The sequence below is a fragment of the Procambarus clarkii genome, chromosome 84, assembly GCF_040958095.1.
Source record: "Procambarus clarkii isolate CNS0578487 chromosome 84, FALCON_Pclarkii_2.0, whole genome shotgun sequence".
NCBI lineage: Eukaryota > Metazoa > Arthropoda > Malacostraca > Decapoda > Cambaridae > Procambarus > Procambarus clarkii.
Genome location: NC_091233.1, coordinates 1,621,424 through 1,643,239, shown reverse-complemented (window position 1 = coordinate 1,643,239; position 21,816 = coordinate 1,621,424).

Sequence of the window (21,816 nt, the reverse complement as noted above, 5' to 3'; positions counted from 1 at the left end):
CCTCAAATATGGTTAAAAAGTGACTTTTTTCACGTTTTTCATGTAGTTTGATATTACGTAAATATAATCATTTTTACCAATATTTCGATACTATTTCATGTAGTATCACGATATGTGATTTGGTCTTGAAATCTCAGAATTTCGCATAATATTGCATTTTAAGCAAATTTTCTTGCATTTTGTTTCGTACGAAAAATCATCGAATTTAGCAATATTTTGACGTTTATCATTCCCTTTTCCTTTATTTGATTTAAACAAAATATCATCGAATTAGGCAATATTTTGCCGTTTTCCACGTTTTTGTAAATTTTCCGTCCATGTGTATTAATTCATATATATATACGATAAAAATGATGCAAACACATAATTGATTAGATAATAACCTTAAATACTTCATTTTAAATCGTCTATTTGTTTCTCGTTAAAATACTGAGTAAGATATTGAAAAGGGGAGAAGTTCGGTTTTTATTGCATATATCGACGTTTCAGCCGGATTAGAGCGGTTTTACGTGTACATCTTCCCTCGTTAATATAAATGGAAAATCAAAAACATTTTAGTTATTTCTAATGAAAACACATTGTTTTTTATCATTTGTATTGGAAACCACATTGTCATATGTCTTTTCTTGGATCTAACTAATACGAAACCTCGCTCTATGATTTGAAGTTAAAATCCTCAAATATGGTTATATAGTGACTTTTTTCACGTTTTTCATGTAGTTTGATAGTACGTAAATATATTCATTTTTACCAATATTTCGGTACTATTTCATGTAGTATCACGATATGTGATTTGGCCATGAAATCTCAGAATTTCGCATAATATTGCATTTTAATCAAGTTTTCTTGCATTTTGTTTCGTACGAAAAATCATCGAATTTAGCAATATTTTGACGTTTATCATCCCCTTTTCTTTTATTTGATATTAACAAAATATCATCGAATTAGCAAATATTTTGCCGTTTTTCCACGTTTTTGTGAATTTTCAGTCTATGGGCGATTATATATATATCATTATATCATTATCATATATATATATATATCATTATATATACGATAAAAATGATGTAAACACATAATTGATTAGATAATAACCTTAAATACTTCATTTTCAATCAACTATTTGTTTCTCGTTAAAATACTGAGTTAGATATTGAAAAGGGGAGATGTCCTGTTTTTATTGCATATATCGACGTTTCAGCCGGAATAGAGCGGTTTTACGTGTACATCTTCCATCAGTAATATAAACGGAAAATCAGGAACATTTTAGTTAATTCTAATGAAAACACATTGATTTTTATCATTTGTATTGGAAACAACATTGTCATATGTCTTTTCTTGGATCTAAATAATACGAAACCTCGCTCTATGATTCTAAGTTAAAATCCTCAAACATGGTTAAATAGTGACTTTTTTCACGATTTTCATGTAGTTTGATATTACGTAAATATATTCATTTTTACCAATATTTCGATACTATTTCATGTAGTATCACGATATGTGATTTGGCCATGAAATATCAGAATTTCGCATAATATATCATTTTAAGCAAGTTTTCTTGCATTTTGTTTCGTACGAAAAATCATCGAATTTAGCAATAGTTTGACGTTTATCATCCCCTTTTCCTTTATTTGATATAAACAAAATATCATCGAATTAGGCAATATTTTGCCGTTTTTCCACGTTTTTGTGAATTTTCAGTCTATGGGTATTAATTCATTATATATACGATAAAAATGATTTAAACACATAATTGATTAGATAATAACCTTAATTACTTCATTTTCAATCAACTATTTGTTTCTCGTTAAAATACTGAGTAAGATATTGAAAAGGGGAGAAGTTCTGTTTTTATTGCATATATCGACGTTTCAGCCGGAATAGAGCGGTTTTACGTGTACATCTTCCATCAGTATAATAAACGGAAAATCAGGAACATTTTAGTTAATTCTATTGAAAACACATTGATTTTTATCATTTGTATTGGAAACAAAATTGTCATATGTCTTTTCTTGGATCTAAATAATACGAAACCTCACTTTATGATTCTAAGTTAAAATCCTCAAATATGGTTAAATAGTGACTTTTTTCACGATTTTTATGTAGTTTGATATTACGTAAATATATTCATTTTTACCAATATTTCGATACTATTTCATGTAGTATCACGATATGTGATTTGGCCTTGAAATCTCAGAATTCGCAAAATATTGCATTATAAGCAAGTTTTCTTGCATTTTTTTTCGTACGAAAAATCATCGAATTTAGCAATATTTTGACGTTTATCATCCCCTTTTCCTTCATGTGATTCAAACAAAATGTCATCGAATTAGGCAATATTTTGCCGTTTTCCACGTTTTTGTGAATTTTCAGTCCATGGGTATTAATTCATATATATACGATAAAAATGATGCAAACACATAATTGATTAGATAATAACCTTAAATACTTCATTTTCAATCATCTATTTGTTTCTCGTTAAAATACTGAGTAAGATATTGAAAAGGGGAGAAGTTCTGTTTTTATTGCATATATCGACGTTTCAGCCGGAATAGAGCGGTTTTACGTGTACATTTTCCATCAGTAATATAAACGGAAAGTTAGGAACATTTTAGTTAATTCTAATGAAAACACATTGATTTTTATCATTTGTATTGGAAACAACATTGTCATATGTCTTTTCTTGGATCTAAATAATACGAAACCTCGCTCTATGATTTGAAGTTAAAATCCTCAAATATGGTTATATAGTGACTTTTTCACGTTTTTCATGTAGTTTGATATTACGTAAATATATTCATTTTTACCAATATTTCGATACTATTACATGTAGTATCACGATATGTGATTTGGCCTTCATATCTCTGAATTTCACATAATATTGCCTTTTAAGCAAGTTTTCTTGCATTTTGTTTCGTACGAAAAATCATCGAATTTAGCAATATTTTGACGTTTATCATCCCCTTTTCCTTCATGTGATTTAAACAAAATATCATCGAATTAGGCAATATTTTGCCGTTTTTCCACGTTTTTGTGAATTTTCAGTCTATGGGTATTAATTCATTATATATACGATAAAAATGATGCAAACACATAATTGATCAGATAATAACCTTAAATACGTCATTTTCAATCAACTATTTGTTTCTCGTTAAAATACTGAGTAAGATATTGAAAAGGGGAGCAGTTCTGTTTTTATTGCATATATCGACGTTTCAGCCGGAATAGAGCGGTTTTACGTGTACATCTTCCATCAGTAATATAAACGGAAAATCAGGAACATTTTAGTTAATTCTATTGAAAACACATTGATTTTTATCATTTGTATTGGAAACAAAATTGTCATATGTCTTTTCTTGGATATAAATAATACGAAACCTCACTTTATGATTCTAAGTTAAAATCCTCAAATATGGTTAAATAGTGAATTTTTCCCCACGATTTTTATGTAGTTTGATATTACGTAAATATATTCATTTTTACCAATATTTCGATACTATTTCATGTAGTATCACGATATGTGATTTGGCCTTGAAATCTCAGAATTCGCTAAATATTGCATTATAAGCAAGTTTTCTCGCATTTTTTTTCGTACGAAAAATCATCGAATTTAGCAATATTTTGACGTTTATCATCCCCTTTTCCTTCATGTGATTCAAACAAAATGTCATCGAATTAGGCAATATTTTGCCGTTTTCAACGTTTTTGTGAATTTTCAGTCCATGGGTATTAATTCATATATATACGATAAGGCTTGTTCGCATAAACGATAAAAATGATGCAAACACATAATTGATTAGATATTAACCTTAAATACTTCATTTTCAATCATCTATTTGTTTCTCGTTAAAATACTGAGTAAGATATTGAAAAGGGGAGAAGTTCTGTTTTTATTGCATATATCGACGTTTCAGCCGGAATAGAGCGATTTTCGTGTACATCTTCCATCGGTAATATAAAGGGAAAACCAGGAACATTTTAGTTAATTCTAATGAAAACACTTTGATTTTTATCATTTGTATTGGAAACAACATTGTCATATGTCTTTTCTTGGATCCAAATAATACGAAACCTCGCTCTATGATTTGAAGTTAAAATCCTCAAATATGGTTAAATAGTGACTTTTTTCACGTTTTTCATGTAGTTTGATATTACGTAAATATAATCATTTTTACCAATATTTCGATACTATTTCATGTAGTATCACGATATGTGATTTGGTCTTGAAATCTCAGAATTTCGCATAATATTGCATTTTAAGCAAATTTTCTTGCATTTTGTTTCGTACGAAAAATCATCGAATTTAGCAATATTTTGACGTTTATCATTCCCTTTTCCTTTATTTGATTTAAACAAAATATCATCGAATTAGTCAATATTTTGCCGTTTTCCACGTTTTTGTAAATTTTCCGTCCATGGGTATTAATTCATATATATATACGATAAAAATGATGCAAACACATAATTGATTAGATAATAACCTTAAATACTTCATTTTAAATCGTCTATTTGTTTCTCGTTAAAATACTGAGTAAGATATTGAAAAGGGAAGAAGTTCGGTTTTTATTGCATATATCGACGTTTCAGCCGGATTAGAGCGGTTTTACGTGTACATCTTCCCTCGTTAATATAAATGGAAAATCAAAAACATTTTAGTTATTTCTAATGAAAACACATTGTTTTTTATCATTTGTATTGGAAACCACATTGTCATATGTCTTTTCTTGGATCTAACTAATACGAAACCTCGCTCTATGATTTGAAGTTAAAATCCTCAAATATGGTTATATAGTGACTTTTTTCACGTTTTTCATGTAGTTTGATAGTACGTAAATATATTCATTTTTACCAATATTTCGGTACTATTTCATGTAGTATCACGATATGTGATTTGGCCATGAAATCTCAGAATTTCGCATAATATTGCATTTTAATCAAGTTTTCTTGCATTTTGTTTCGTACGAAAAATCATCGAATTTAGCAATATTTTGACGTTTATCATCCCCTTTTCTTTTATTTGATATTAACAAAATATCATCGAATTAGCAAATATTTTGCCTTTTTCCACGTTTTTGTGAATTTTCAGTCTATGGGCGATTATATATATATCATTATATCATTATCATATATATATATATATCATTATATATACGATAAAAATGATGTAAACACATAATTGATTAGATAATAACCTTAAATACTTCATTTTCAATCAACTATTTGTTTCTCGTTAAAATACTGAGTAAGATATTGAAAAGGGGAGATGTCCTGTTTTTATTGCATATATCGACGTTTCAGCCGGAATAGAGCGGTTTTACGTGTACATCTTCCATCAGTAATATAAACGGAAAATCAGGAACATTTTAGTTAATTCTAATGAAAACACATTGATTTTTATCATTTGTATTGGAAACAACATTGTCATATGTCTTTTCTTGGATCTAAATAATACGAAACCTCGCTCTATGATTCTAAGTTAAAATCCTCAAACATGGTTAAATAGTGACTTTTTTCACGATTTTCATGTAGTTTGATATTACGTAAATATATTCATTTTTACCAATATTTCGATACTATTTCATGTAGTATCACGATATGTGATTTGGCCATGAAATATCAGAATTTCGCATAATATATCATTTTAAGCAAGTTTTCTTGCATTTTGTTTCGTACGAAAAATCATCGAATTTAGCAATAGTTTGACGTTTATCATCCCCTTTTCTTTTATTTGATATAAACAAAATTTCATCGAATTAGGCAATATTTTGCCGTTTTTCCACGTTTTTGTGAATTTTCAGTCTACGGGTATAATTCATTATATATACGATAAAAATGATTTAAACACATAATTGATTAGATAATAACCTTAATTACTTCATTTTCAATCAACTATTTGTTTGTCGTTAAAATACTGAGTAAGATATTGAAAAGGGGAGAAGTTCTGTTTTTATTGCATATATCGACGTTTCAGCCGGAATAGAGCGGTTTTACGTGTACATCTTCCATCAGTAATATAAACAGAAAATCAGGAATATTTTAGTTAATTCTATTGAAAACACATTGATTTTTATCATTTGTATTGGAAACAAAATTGTCATATGTCTTTTCTTGGATCTAAATAATACGAAACCTCGCTCTATGATTCTAAGTTAAAATCCTCAAATATGGTTAAGTAGTGACTTTTTTCACGATTTTCATGTAGTTTGATATTACGTAAATATATTCATTTTTCCAATATTTCGATACTATTTCATGTAGTATCACGATATGTGATTTGGTCGTGAAATCTTAGAATTTCGCATAATATTGCATTTTAAGCAGGTTTTCTTGCATTTTTTTTCGTACGAAAAATCATCGAATTTAGCAATATTTTGACGTTTATCATCCCCTTTTCTTTCATGTGATTCAAACAAAATATCATCGAATTAGGCAATATTTTGCCGTTTTTCCACGTTTTTGTGAATTTTTAGTCCATGGGTATTAATTCATATAAATACGATAAAAATGATGCAAACACATAATTAATTAGATAATAACCTTAAATACTTCATTTTCAATCAACTATTTGTTTCTCGTTAAAATACTGAGTAAGATATTGAAAAGGGGAGAAGTTCTGTTTTTAATGCATATATCGACGTTTCAGCCGGAATAGAGCGATTTTCGTGTACATCTTCCATCGGTAATATAAAGGGAAAACCAGGAACATTTTAGTTAATTCTAATGAAAACACTTTGATTTTTATCATTTGTATTGGAAACAACATTGTCATGTCTTTTCTTGGATCCAAATAATACGAAACCTCGCTCTATGATTTGAAGTTAAAATCCTCATATATGGTTAAATAGTGACTTTTTTCACGTTTTTCATGTAGTTTGATATTACGTAAATATAATCATTTTTACCAATATTTCGATACTATTTCATGTAGTATCACGATATGTGATTTGGTCTTGAAATCTCAGAATTTCGCATAATATTGCATTTTAAGCAAATTTTCTTGCATTTTGTTTCGTACGAAAAATCATCGAATTTAGCAATATTTTGACGTTTATCATTCCCTTTTCCTTTATTTGATTTTAACAAAATATCATCGAATTAGGCAATATTTTGCCGTTTTCCACGTTTTTGTAAATTTTCCGTCCATGGGTATATATTCATTTATATTCATATATATATATTCGTCCATTCATATATATATACGATTTTGTGAATTAATCGTATATATATATACGATTTTTCCACGTTTTTGTGAATTTTCAGTCTATGGGTATTAATTCATTATATATACGATAAAAATGATTTAAACACATAATTGATTAGATAATAACCTTAATTACTTCATTTTCAATTAACTATTTGTTTCTCGTTAAAATACTGAGTAAGATATTGAAAAGGGGAGAAGTTCTGTTTTTATTGCATATATCGACGTTTCAGCCGGAATAGAGCGGTTTTACGTGTACATCTTCCATCAGTATAATAAACGGAAAATCAGGAACATTTTAGTTAATTCTATTGAAAACACATTGATTTTTATCATTTGTATTGGAAACAAAATTGTCATATGTCTTTTCTTGGATCTAAATAATACGAAACCTCACTTTATGATTCTAAGTTAAAATCCTCAAATATGGTTAAATAGTGACTTTTTTCACGATTTTTATGTAGTTTGATATTACGTAAATATATTCATTTTTACCAATATTTCGATACTATTTCATGTAGTATCACGATATGTGATTTGGCCTTGAAATCTCAGAATTCGCAAAATATTGCATTATAAGCAAGTTTTCTTGCATTTTTTTTCGTACGAAAAATCATCGAATTTAGCAATATTTTGACGTTTATCATCCCCTTTTCCTTCATGTGATTTAAACAAAATATCATCGAATTAGGCAATATTTTGCCGTTTTTCCACGTTTTTGTGAATTTTCAGTCTATGGGTATTAATTCATTATATATACGATAAAAATGATGCAAACACATAATTGATCAGATAATAACCTTAAACACGTCATTTTCAATCAACTATTTGTTTCTCGTTAAAATACTGAGTAAGATATTGAAAAGGGGAGCAGTTCTGTTTTTATTGCATATATCGACGTTTCAGCCGGAATAGAGCGGTTTTACGTGTACATCTTCCCTCGTTAATATAAACGGAAAACCAAAAACATTTTAGTTATTTCTAATGAAAACACATTGTTTTTTATCATTTGTATTGGAAACAACATTGTCATATGTCTTTTGTTGGATTTAAATAATACGAAACCTCGCTCTATGATTCTAAGTTAAAATCCTCAAACATGGTTAAATAGTGACTTTTTTCACGATTTTCATGTAGTTTGATATTACGTAAATATATTCATTTTTACCAATATTTCGATACTATTTCATGTAGTATCACGATATGTGATTTGGCCATGAAATCTCAGAATTTCGCATAATATTGCATTTTAAGCAAGTTTTCTTGCATTTTGTTTCGTACGAAAAATCATCGAATTTAGCAATATTTTGACATTTATCATCCCCTTTTCTTTTATTTGATATAAACAAAATTTCATCGAATTAGGCAATATTTTGCCGTTTTTCCACGTTTTTGTGAATTTTCAGTCTACGGGTATAATTCATTATATATACGATAAAAATGATTTAAACACATAATTGATTAGATAATAACCTTAATTACTTCATTTTCAATCAACTATTTGTTTGTCGTTAAAATACTGAGTAAGATATTGAAAAGGGGAGAAGTTCTGTTTTTATTGCATATATCGACGTTTCAGCCGGAATAGAGCGGTTTTACGTGTACATCTTCCATCAGTAATATAAACGGAAAATCAGGAATATTTTAGTTAATTCTATTGAAAACACATTGATTTTTATCATTTGTATTGGAAACAAAATTGTCATATGTCTTTTCTTGGATCTAAATAATACGAAACCTCGCTCTATGATTCTAAGTTAAAATCCTCAAATATGGTTAAGTAGTGACTTTTTTCACGATTTTCATGTAGTTTGATATTACGTAAATATATTCATTTTTACCAATATTTCGATACTATTTCATGTAGTATCACGATATGTGATTTGGTCGTGAAATCTTAGAATTTCGCATAATATTGCATTTTAAGCAGGTTTTCTTGCATTTTTTTTCGTACGAAAAATCATCGAATTTAGCAATATTTTGACGTTTATCATCCCCTTTTCTTTCATGTGATTCAAACAAAATATCATCGAATTAGGCAATATTTTGCCGTTTTTCCACGTTTTTGTGAATTTTTAGTCCATGGGTATTAATTCATATAAATACGATAAAAATGATGCAAACACATAATTAATTAGATAATAACCTTAAATACTTCATTTTCAATCAACTATTTGTTTCTCGTTAAAATACTGAGTAAGATATTGAAAAGGGGAGAAGTTCTGTTTTTAATGCATATATCGACGTTTCAGCCGGAATAGAGCGATTTTCGTGTACATCTTCCATCGGTAATATAAAGGGAAAACCAGGAACATTTTAGTTAATTCTAATGAAAACACTTTGATTTTTATCATTTGTATTGGAAACAACATTGTCATGTCTTTTCTTGGATCCAAATAATACGAAACCTCGCTCTATGATTTGAAGTTAAAATCCTCATATATGGTTAAATAGTGACTTTTTTCACGTTTTTCATGTAGTTTGATATTACGTAAATATAATCATTTTTACCAATATTTCGATACTATTTCATGTAGTATCACGATATGTGATTTGGTCTTGAAATCTCAGAATTTCGCATAATATTGCATTTTAAGCAAATTTTCTTGCATTTTGTTTCGTACGAAAAATCATCGAATTTAGCAATATTTTGACGTTTATCATTCCCTTTTCCTTTATTTGATTTTAACAAAATATCATCGAATTAGGCAATATTTTGCCGTTTTCCACGTTTTTGTAAATTTTCCGTCCATGGGTATATATTCATTTATATTCATATATATATATTCGTCCATTCATATATATATACGATTTTGTGAATTAATCGTATATATATATACGATTTTTCCACGTTTTTGTGAATTTTCAGTCTATGGGTATTAATTCATTATATATACGATAAAAATGATTTAAACACATAATTGATTAGATAATAACCTTAATTACTTCATTTTCAATTAACTATTTGTTTCTCGTTAAAATACTGAGTAAGATATTGAAAAGGGGAGAAGTTCTGTTTTTATTGCATATATCGACGTTTCAGCCGGAATAGAGCGGTTTTACGTGTACATCTTCCATCAGTATAATAAACGGAAAATCAGGAACATTTTAGTTAATTCTATTGAAAACACATTGATTTTTATCATTTGTATTGGAAACAAAATTGTCATATGTCTTTTCTTGGATCTAAATAATACGAAACCTCACTTTATGATTCTAAGTTAAAATCCTCAAATATGGTTAAATAGTGACTTTTTTCACGATTTTTATGTAGTTTGATATTACGTAAATATATTCATTTTTACCAATATTTCGATACTATTTCATGTAGTATCACGATATGTGATTTGGCCTTGAAATCTCAGAATTCGCAAAATATTGCATTATAAGCAAGTTTTCTTGCATTTTTTTTCGTACGAAAAATCATCGAATTTAGCAATATTTTGACGTTTATCATCCCCTTTTCCTTCATGTGTTTCAAACAAAATGTCATCGAATTAGGCAATATTTTGCCGTTTTCCACGTTTTTGTGAATTTTCAGTCCATGGGTATTAATTCATATATATACGATAAAAATGATGCAAACACATAATTGATTAGATAATAACCTTAAATACTTCATTTTCAATCATCTATTTGTTTCTCGTTAAAATACTGAGTAAGATATTGAAAAGGGGAGAAGTTCTGTTTTTATTGCATATATCGACGTTTCAGCCGGAATAGAGCGGTTTTACGTGTACATTTTCCATAAGTAATATAAACGGAAAGTTAGGAACATTTTAGTTAATTCTAATGAAAACACATTTATTTTTATCATTTGTATTGGAAACAACATTGTCATATGTCTTTTCTTGGATCTAAATAATACGAAACCTCGCTCTATGATTTGAAGTTAAAATCCTCAAATATGGTTATATAGTGACTTTTTCACGTTTTTCATGTAGTTTGATATTACGTAAATATATTCATTTTTACCAATATTTCGATACTATTACATGTAGTATCACGATATGTGATTTGGCCTTCATATCTCTGAATTTCACATAATATTGACTTTTAAGCAAGTTTTCTTGCATTTTGTTTCGTACGAAAAATCATCGAATTTAGCAATATTTTGACGTTTATCATCCCCTTTTCCTTCATGTGATTTAAACAAAATATCATCGAATTAGGCAATATTTTGCCGTTTTTCCACGTTTTTGTGAATTTTCAGTCTATGGGTATTAATTCATTATATATACGATAAAAATGATGCAAACACATAATTGATCAGATAATAACCTTAAATACGTCATTTTCAATCAACTATTTGTTTCTCGTTAAAATACTGAGTAAGATATTGAAAAGGGGAGCAGTTCTGTTTTTATTGCATATATCGACGTTTCAGCCGGAATAGAGCGGTTTTACGTGTACATCTTCCCTCGTTAATATAAACGGAAAATCAAAAACATTTTAGTTATTTCTAATGAAAACACATTGTTTTTTATCATTTGTATTGGAAACAACATTTTCATATGTCTTTTGTTGTATCTAAATAATACGAAACCTCGCTCTATGATTTGAAGTTAAAATCCTCAAATATGGTTATATAGTGACTTTTTTCACGTTTTTCTTGTAGTTTGATAGTACGTAAATATATTCATTTTTACCAATATTTCGATACTATTTCATGTAGTATCACGATATGTGATTTGGCCATGAAATCTCAGAATTTCGCATAATATTGCATTTTAAGCAAGTTTTCTTGCATTTTGTTTCGTACGAAAAATCATCGAATTTAGCAATATTTTGACATTTATCATCCCCTTTTCTTTTATTTGATATAAACAAAATTTCATCGAATTAGGCAATATTTTGCCGTTTTTCCACGTTTTTGTGAATTTTCAGTCTACGGGTATAATTCATTATATATACGATAAAAATGATTTAAACACATAATTGATTAGATAATAACCTTAATTACTTCATTTTCAATCAACTATTTGTTTCTCGTTAAAATACTGAGTAAGATATTGAAAAGGGGAGAAGTTCTGTTTTTATTGCATATATCGACGTTTCAGCCGGAATAGAGCGGTTTTACGTGTACATCTTCCATCAGTAATATAAACGGAAAATCAGGAACATTTTAGTTAATTCTATTGAAAACACATTGATTTTTATCATTTGTATTGGAAACAAAATTGTCATATGTCTTTTCTTGGATCTAAATAATACGAAACCTCACTTTATGATTCTAAGTTAAAATCCTCAAATATGGTTAAATAGTGAATTTTTCCCCACGATTTTTATGTAGTTTGATATTACGTAAATATATTCATTTTTACCAATATTTCGATACTATTTCATGTAGTATCACGATATGTGATTTGGCCTTGAAATCTCAGAATTCGCTAAATATTGCATTATAAGCAAGTTTTCTTGCATTTTTTTTCGTACGAAAAATCATCGAATTTAGCAATATTTTGACGTTTATCATCCCCTTTTCCTTCATGTGATTCAAACAAAATGTCATCGAATTAGGCAATATTTTGCCGTTTTCCACGTTTTTGTGAATTTTCAGTCCATGGGTATTAATTCATATATATACGATAAGGCTTGTTCGCATATACGATAAAAATGATGCAAACACATAATTGATTAGATAATAACCTTAAATACTTCATTTTCAATCATCTATTTGTTTCTCGTTAAAATACTGAGTAAGATATTGAAAAGGGGAAAAGTTCTGTTTTTATTGCATATATCGACGTTTCAGCCGGAATAGAGCGATTTTCGTGTACATCTTCCATCGGTAATATAAAGGGAAAACCAGGAACATTTTAGTTAATTCTAATGAAAACACTTTGATTTTTATCATTTGTATTGGAAACAACATTGTCATATGTCTTTTCTTGGATCTAAATAATACGAAACCTCGCTCTATGATTCTAAGTTAAAATCCTCAAACATGGTTAAATAGTGACTTTTTTCACGATTTTCATGTAGTTTGATATTACGTAAATATATTCATTTTTACCAATATTTCGATACTATTTCATGTAGTATCACGATATGTGATTTGGCCATGAAATATCAGAATTTCGCATAATATATCATTTTAAGCAAGTTTTCTTGCATTTTGTTTCGTACGAAAAATCATCGAATTTAGCAATAGTTTGACGTTTATCATCCCCTTTTCCTTTATTTGATATAAACAAAATATCATCGAATTAGGCAATATTTTGCCGTTTTTCCACGTTTTTGTGAATTTTCAGTCTATGGGTATTAATTCATTATATATACGATAAAAATGATTTAAACACATAATTGATTAGATAATAACCTTAATTACTTCATTTTCAATCAACTATTTGTTTCTCGTTAAAATACTGAGTAAGATATTGAAAAGGGGAGAAGTTCTGTTTTTATTGCATATATCGACGTTTCAGCCGGAATAGAGCGGTTTTACGTGTACATCTTCCATCAGTATAATAAACGGAAAATCAGGAACATTTTAATTAATTCTATTGAAAACACATTGATTTTTATCATTTGTATTGGAAACAAAATTGTCATATGTCTTTTCTTGGATCTAAATAATACGAAACCTCACTTTATGATTCTAAGTTAAAATCCTCAAATATGGTTAAATAGTGACTTTTTTCACGATTTTTATGTAGTTTGATATTACGTAAATATATTCATTTTTACCAATATTTCGATACTATTTCATGTAGTATCACGATATGTGATTTGGAATTGAAATCTCAGAATTCGCAAAATATTGCATTATAAGCAAGTTTTCTTGCATTTTTTTTCGTACGAAAAATCATCGAATTTAGCAATATTTTGACGTTTATCATCCCCTTTTCCTTCATGTGATTCAAACAAAATGTCATCGAATTAGGCAATATTTTGCCGTTTTCCACGTTTTTGTGAATTTTCAGTCCATGGGTATTAATTCATATATATATACGATAAAAATGATGCAAACACATAATTGATTAGATAATAACCTTACATACTTCATTTTCAATCATCTATTTGTTTCTCGTTAAAATACTGAGTAAGATATTGAAAAGGGGAGAAGTTCTGTTTTTATTGCATATATCGACGTTTCAGCCGGAATAGAGCGGTTTTACGTGTACATTTTCCATCAGTAATATAAACGGAAAGTTAGGAACATTTTAGTTAATTCTAATGAAAACACATTGATTTTTATCATTTGTATTGGAAACAACATTGTCATATGTCTTTTCTTGGATCTAAATAATACGAAACCTCGCTCTATGATTTGAAGTTAAAATCCTCAAATATGGTTATATAGTGACTTTTTCACGTTTTTCATGTAGTTTGATATTACGTAAATATATTCATTTTTACCAATATTTCGATACTATTACATGTAGTATCACGATATGTGATTTGGCCTTCATATCTCTGAATTTCACATAATATTGCCTTTTAAGCAAGTTTTCTTGCATTTTGTTTCGTACGAAAAATCATCGAATTTAGCAATATTTTGACGTTTATCATCCCCTTTTCCTTCATGTGATTTAAACAAAATATCATCGAATTAGGCAATATTTTGCCGTTTTTCCACGTTTTTGTGAATTTTCAGTCTATGGGTATTAATTCATTATATATACGATAAAAATGATGCAAACACATAATTGATCAGATAATAACCTTAAATACGTCATTTTCAATCAACTATTTGTTTCTCGTTAAAATACTGAGTAAGATATTGAAAAGGGGAGCAGTTCTGTTTTTATTGCATATATCGACGTTTCAGCCGGAATAGAGCGGTTTTACGTGTACATCTTCCCTCGTTAATATAAACGGAAAATCAAAAACATTTTAGTTATTTCTAATGAAAACACATTGTTTTTTATCATTTGTATTGGAAACAACATTGTCATATGTCTTTTGTTGGATCTAAATAATACGAAACCTCGCTCTATGATTTGAAGTTAAAATGCTCAAACATGGTTAAATAGTGACTTTTTTCACGATTTTCATGTAGTTTGATATTACGTAAATATATTCATTTTTACCAATATTTCGATACTATTTCATGTAGTATCACGACATGTGATTTGGCCTTGAAATCTCAGAATTTCGCATAATATTGCATTTTAAGCAAGTTTTCTTGCAATTTGTTTCGTACGAAAAATCATCGAATTTAGCAATATTTTGACGTTTATCATCCCCTTTTCCCTCATTTGATTTAAACAAAATATCATCGAATTAGGCAATATTTTGCCGTTTTCCACGTTTATGTGAATTTTCAGTCCATGGGTATTAATTCATATATATACGATAAAAATGATGCAAACACATAATTGATTAGATAATAACCTTAAATACTTCATTTTCAATCATCTATTTGTTTCTCGTTAAAATACTGAATAAGATATTGAAAAGGGGAGAAGTTCGGTTTTTATTGCATATATCGACGTTTCAGCCGGAATAGAGCGGTTTTACGTGTACATCTTCCATCAGTAATATAAACGGAAAATCAGGAACATTTTAGTTAATTCTAATGAAAACACATTGATTTTTAACATTTGTATTGGAAACAACATTGTCATATGTCTTTTCTTGGATCTAAATAATACGAAACCTCGCTCTATGATTCTAAGTTATAATCCTCAAATATGGTTAAATAGTGACTTTTTTCACGATTTTCATGTAGTTTGATATTACGTAAATATATTCATTTTTACCAATATTTCAATACTATTTCATGTAGTATCACGATATGTGATTTGGCCTTCAAATCTCAGAATTTCGCATAATATTGCATTTTAAGCAAGTTTTCTTGCATTTTGTTTCGTACGAAAAATCATCGAATTTAGCAATATTTCGACGTTTATCATCTCCTTTTCCTTCATGTGATTTAAACAAAATATCATCGAATTAGGCAATATTTTGCCGTTTTTCCACGTTTTTTGAATTTTCAGTCCATGGGTATTAATTCATATATATATACGATAAAAATGATGCAAACACATAATTAATTAGATAATAACCTTAAATACTTCATTTTCAATCAACTATTTGTTTCTCGTTAAAATACTGAGTAAGATATTGAAAAGGGGAGAAGTTCTGTTTTTATTGCATATATCGACGTTTCAGCCGGAATAGAGCGATTTTCGTGTACATCTTCCATCGGTAATATAAACAGAAAACTAGGAACATTTTAGTTAATTCTAATGAAAAGACTTTGATTTTTATCATTTGTTTTGGAAACAACATTGTCATATGTCTTTTCTTGGATCCAAATAATACGAAACCTCGCTCTATGATTTGAAGTTAACATCCTCAAATATGGTTAAATAGTGACTTTTTCACGTTTTTCATGTAGTTTGATATAACGTAAATATAATCATTTTTACCAATATTTCGATACTATTTCGTGTAGTATCACGATATGTGATTTGGTCTTGAAATCTCAGAATTTCGCATAATATTGCATTTTAAGCAAATTTTCTTGCATTTTGTTTCGTACGAAAAATCATAGAATTTAGCAATATTTTGACGTTTATCATTCCCTTTTCTTTTATTTGATTTAAACAAAATATTATCGAATTAGGCAATATTTTGCCGTTTTTCCACGTTTTTGTGAATTTTCAGTCTATGGGTATTAATTCATTATATATACGATAAAATTGATGCAAACACATAATTGATCAGATAATAACCTTAAATACTTCATTTTCAATCAACTATTTGTTTCTCGTTAAAATACTGAGTAAGATATTGAAAAGGGGAGAAGTTCTGTTTTTATTGCATATATCGACGTTTCAGCCGGAATAGAGCGGTTTTACGTGTACATCTTCCATCAGTAATATAAACGGAAAATCAGGAACATTTTAGTTAATTCTAATGAAAACACATTGATTTTTATCATTTGTATTGGAAACAACATTGTCATATGTCTTTTCTTGGATCTAAATAATACGAAACCTCGCTCTATGATTCTAAGTTATAATCCCCAAATATGGTTAAATAGTGACTTTTTTCACGATTTTCATGTAGTTTGATATTACGTAAATATATTCATTTTTACCAATATTTCGATTCTATTTCATGTAGTATCACGATATGTGATTTGGCCTTGAAATCTCAGAATTTCGCATAATAATGCATTTTAAGCAAGTTTTCTTGCATTTTGTTTCGTACGAAAAATCATCGAATTTAGCAATATTTTGACGTTTATCATCCCCTTTTCCTTCATTTGATTTAAACAAAATATCATCGAATTAGGCAATATTTTGCCGTTTTTCCACGTTTTTGTGAATTTTCAGTCCATGGGTATTAATTCATATATATATACGATAAAAATGATGCAAACACATAATTAATTAGATAATAACCTTAAATACTTCATTTTCAATCAACTATTTGTTTCTCGTTAAAATACTGAGTAAGATATTGAAAAGGGGAGAAGTTCTGTTTTTATTGCATATATCGACGTTTCAGCCGGAATAGAGCGATTTTCGTGTACATCTTCCATCGGTAATATAAACAGAAAACTAGGAACATTTTAGTTAATTCTAATGAAAAGACTTTGATTTTTATCATTTGTTTTGGAAACAACATTGTCATATGTCTTTTCTTGGATCCAAATAATACGAAACCTCGCTCTATGATTTGAAGTTAACATCCTCAAATATGGTTAAATAGTGACTTTTTTCACGTTTTTCATGTAGTTTGATATAACGTAAATATAATCATTTTTACCAATATTTCGATACTATTTCGTGTAGTATCACGATATGTGATTTGGTCTTGAAATCTCAGAATTTCGCATAATATTGCATTTTAAGCAAATTTTCTTGCATTTTGTTTCGTACGAAAAATCATAGAATTTAGCAATATTTTGACGTTTATCATTCCCTTTTCTTTTATTTGATTTAAACAAAATATTATCGAATTAGGCAATATTTTGCCGTTTTTCCACGTTTTTGTGAATTTTCAGTCTATGGGTATTAATTCATTATATATACGATAAAAATGATGCAAACACATAATTGATCAGATAATAACCTTAAATACTTCATTTTCAATCAACTATTTGTTTCTCGTTAAAATACTGAGTAAGATATTGAAAAGGGGAGAAGTTCTGTTTTTATTGCATATATCGACGTTTCAGCCGGTATAGAGCTGTTTTACGTGTACATCTTCCATCAGTAATATAAACGGAAAATCAGGAACATTTTAGTTAATTCTAATGAAAACACATTGATTTTTATCATTTGTATTGGAAACAACATTGTCATATGTCTTTTCTTGGATCTAAATAATACGAAACCTCGCTCTATGATTCTAAGTTATAATCCTCAAATATGGTTAAATAGTGACTTTTTTCACGATTTTCATGTAGTTTGATATTACGTAAATATATTCATTTTTACCAATATTTCAATACTATTTCATGTAGTATCACGATATGTGATTTGGCCTTCAAATCTCAGAATTTCGCATAATATTGCATTTTAAGCAAGTTTTCTTGCATTTTGTTTCGCACGAAAAATCATCGAATTTAGCAATATTTTGACGTTTATCATCTCCTTTTCCTTCATGTGATTTAAACAAAATATCATAGAATTAGGCAATATTTTGCCGTTTTCCACGTTTTTGTGAATTTTCCGTCCATGGGTATTAATTCATATATATACGATAAAAATGATGCAAACACATAATTAATTAGATAATAACCTTAAATACTTCATTTTCAATCAACTATTTGTTTCTCGTTAAAATACTGAGTAAGATATTGAAAAGGGGAGAAGTTCTGTTTTTATTGCAGATATCGACGTTTCAGCCGGAATAGAGCGATTTTCGTGTACATCTTCCATCGGTAATATAAACGGAAAATCAGGAACATTTTAGTTAATTCTAATGAAAACACATTGATTTTTATCATTTGTATTGGAAACAACATTGTCATATGTCTTTTCTTGGATCTAAATAATACGAAACCTCGCTCTATGATTCTAAGTTATAATCCCCAAATATGGTTAAATAGTGACTTTTTTCACGATTTTCATGTAGTTTGATATTACGTAAATATATTCATTTTTACCAATATTTCGATTCTATTTCATGTAATATCACGACATGTGATTTGGCCTTGAAATCTCAGAATTTCGCATAATAATGCATTTTAAGCAAGTTTTCTTGCATTTTGTTTCGTACGAAAAATCATCGAATTTAGCAATATTTTGACGTTTATCATCCCCTTTTCCCTCATTTGATTTAAACAAAATATCATCGAATTAGGCAATATTTTGCCGTTTTCCACGTTTATGTGAATTTTCAGTCCATGGATATTAATTCATATATATACGATAAAAATGATGGAAACACATAATTGATTAGATAATAACCTTAAATACTTCATTTTCAATCATCTATTTGTTTCTCGTTAAAATACTGAATAAGATATTGAAAAGGGGAGAAGTTCGGTTTTTATTGCATATATCGACGTTTCAGCCGGAATAGAGCGGTTTTACGTGTACATCTTCCATCAGTAATATAAACAGAAAACTAGGAACATTTTAGTTAATTCTAATGAAAAGACTTTGATTTTTATCATTTGTTTTGGAAACAACATTGTCATATGTCTTTTCTTGGATCCAAATAATACGAAACCTCGCTCTATGATTTGAAGTTAACATCCTCAAATATGGTTAAATAGTGACTTTTTTCACGTTTTTCATGTAGTTTGATATAACGTAAATATAATCATTTTACCAATATTTCGATACTATTTCGTGTAGTATCACGATATGTGATTTGGTCTTGAAATCTCAGAATTTCGCATAATATTGCATTTTAAGCAAATTTTCTTGCATTTTGTTTCGTACGAAAAATCATAGAATTTAGCAATATTTTGACGTTTATCATTCCCTTTTCTTTTATTTGATTTAAACAAAATATTATCGAATTAGGCAATATTTTGCCGTTTTTCCACGTTTTTGTGAATTTTCAGTCTATGGGTATTAATTCATTATATATACGATAAAAATGATGCAAACACATAATTGATCAGATAATAACCTTAAATACTTCATTTTCAATCAACTATTTGTTTCTCGTTAAAATACTGAGTAATATATTGAAAAGGGGAGAAGTTCTGTTTTTATTGCATATATCGACGTTTCAGCCGGTATAGAGCTGTTTTACGTGTACATCTTCCATCAGTAATATAAACGGAAAATCAGGAACATTTTAGTTAATTCTAATGAAAACACATTGATTTTTATCATTTGTATTGGAAACAACATTGTCATATATCTTTTCTTGGATCTAAATAATACGAAACCTCGCTCTATGATTCTAAGTTATAATCCTCAAATATGGTTAAATAGTGACTTTTTTCACGATTTTCATGTAGTTTGATATTACGTAAATATATTCATTTTTACCAATATTTCAATACTATTTCATGTAGTATCACGATATGTGATTTGGCCTTCAAATCTCAGAATTTCGCATAATATTGCATTTTAAGCAAGTTTTCTTGCATTTTGTTTCGCACGAAAAATCATCGAATTTAGCAATATTTTGACGTTTATCATCTCCTTTTCCTTCATGTGATTTAAACAAAATATCATAGAATTAGGCAATATTTTGCCGTTTTCCACGTTTTTGTGAATTTTCCGTCCATGGGTATTAATTCATATATATACGATAAAAATGATGCAAACACATAATTGATTAGATAATAACCTTAAATACTTCATTTTCAATCATCTATTTGTTTCTCGTTAAAATACTGAATAAGATATTGAAAAGGGGAGAAGTTCGGTTTTTATTGCATATATCGACGTTTCAGCCGGAATAGAGCGGTTTTACGTGTACATCTTCCCTCGTTAATATAAACGGAAAATCAAGAACATTATAGTTAATTCTAATGAAAACACATTGTTTTTTATCATTTGTATTGGAAACAACATTGTCATATGTCTTTTCTTGGATCTAAATAATACGAAACCTCGCTCTATGATTTGAAGTTATAATCCTCAAATATGGTTAAATAGTGACTTTTTTCACGATTTTCATGTAGTTTGATACTACGTAAATATATTCATTTTTACCAATATGTCGATACTATTTCATGTAGTATCACGATATGTGATTTGGCCTTCAAATCTCAGAATTTCGCATAATATTGCATTTTAAGCAAGTTTTCTTGCATTTTGTTTCGTACGAAAAATCATCGAATTTAGCAATATTTTGACGTTTATCATCCCCTTTTCCTTCATGTGATTTAAACAAAATATCATCGAATTAGGCAATATTTTGCCGCTTTTCCACGTTTTTGTGAATTTTCAGTCCATGGGTATTAATTCATATATATATACGATAAAAATGATGCAAACACATAATTGATCAGATAATAACCTTAAATACTTCATTTTCAATCAACTATTTGTTTCTCGTTAAAATACTGAGTAAGATATTGAAAAGGGGAGAAGTTCTGTTTTTATTGCATATATCGACGTTTCAGCCGGTATAGAGCGGTTTTACGTGTACATCTTCCATCAGTAATATAAACGGAAAATCAGGAACATTTTAGTTAATTCTAATGAAAACACATTGATTTTTATCATTTGTATTGG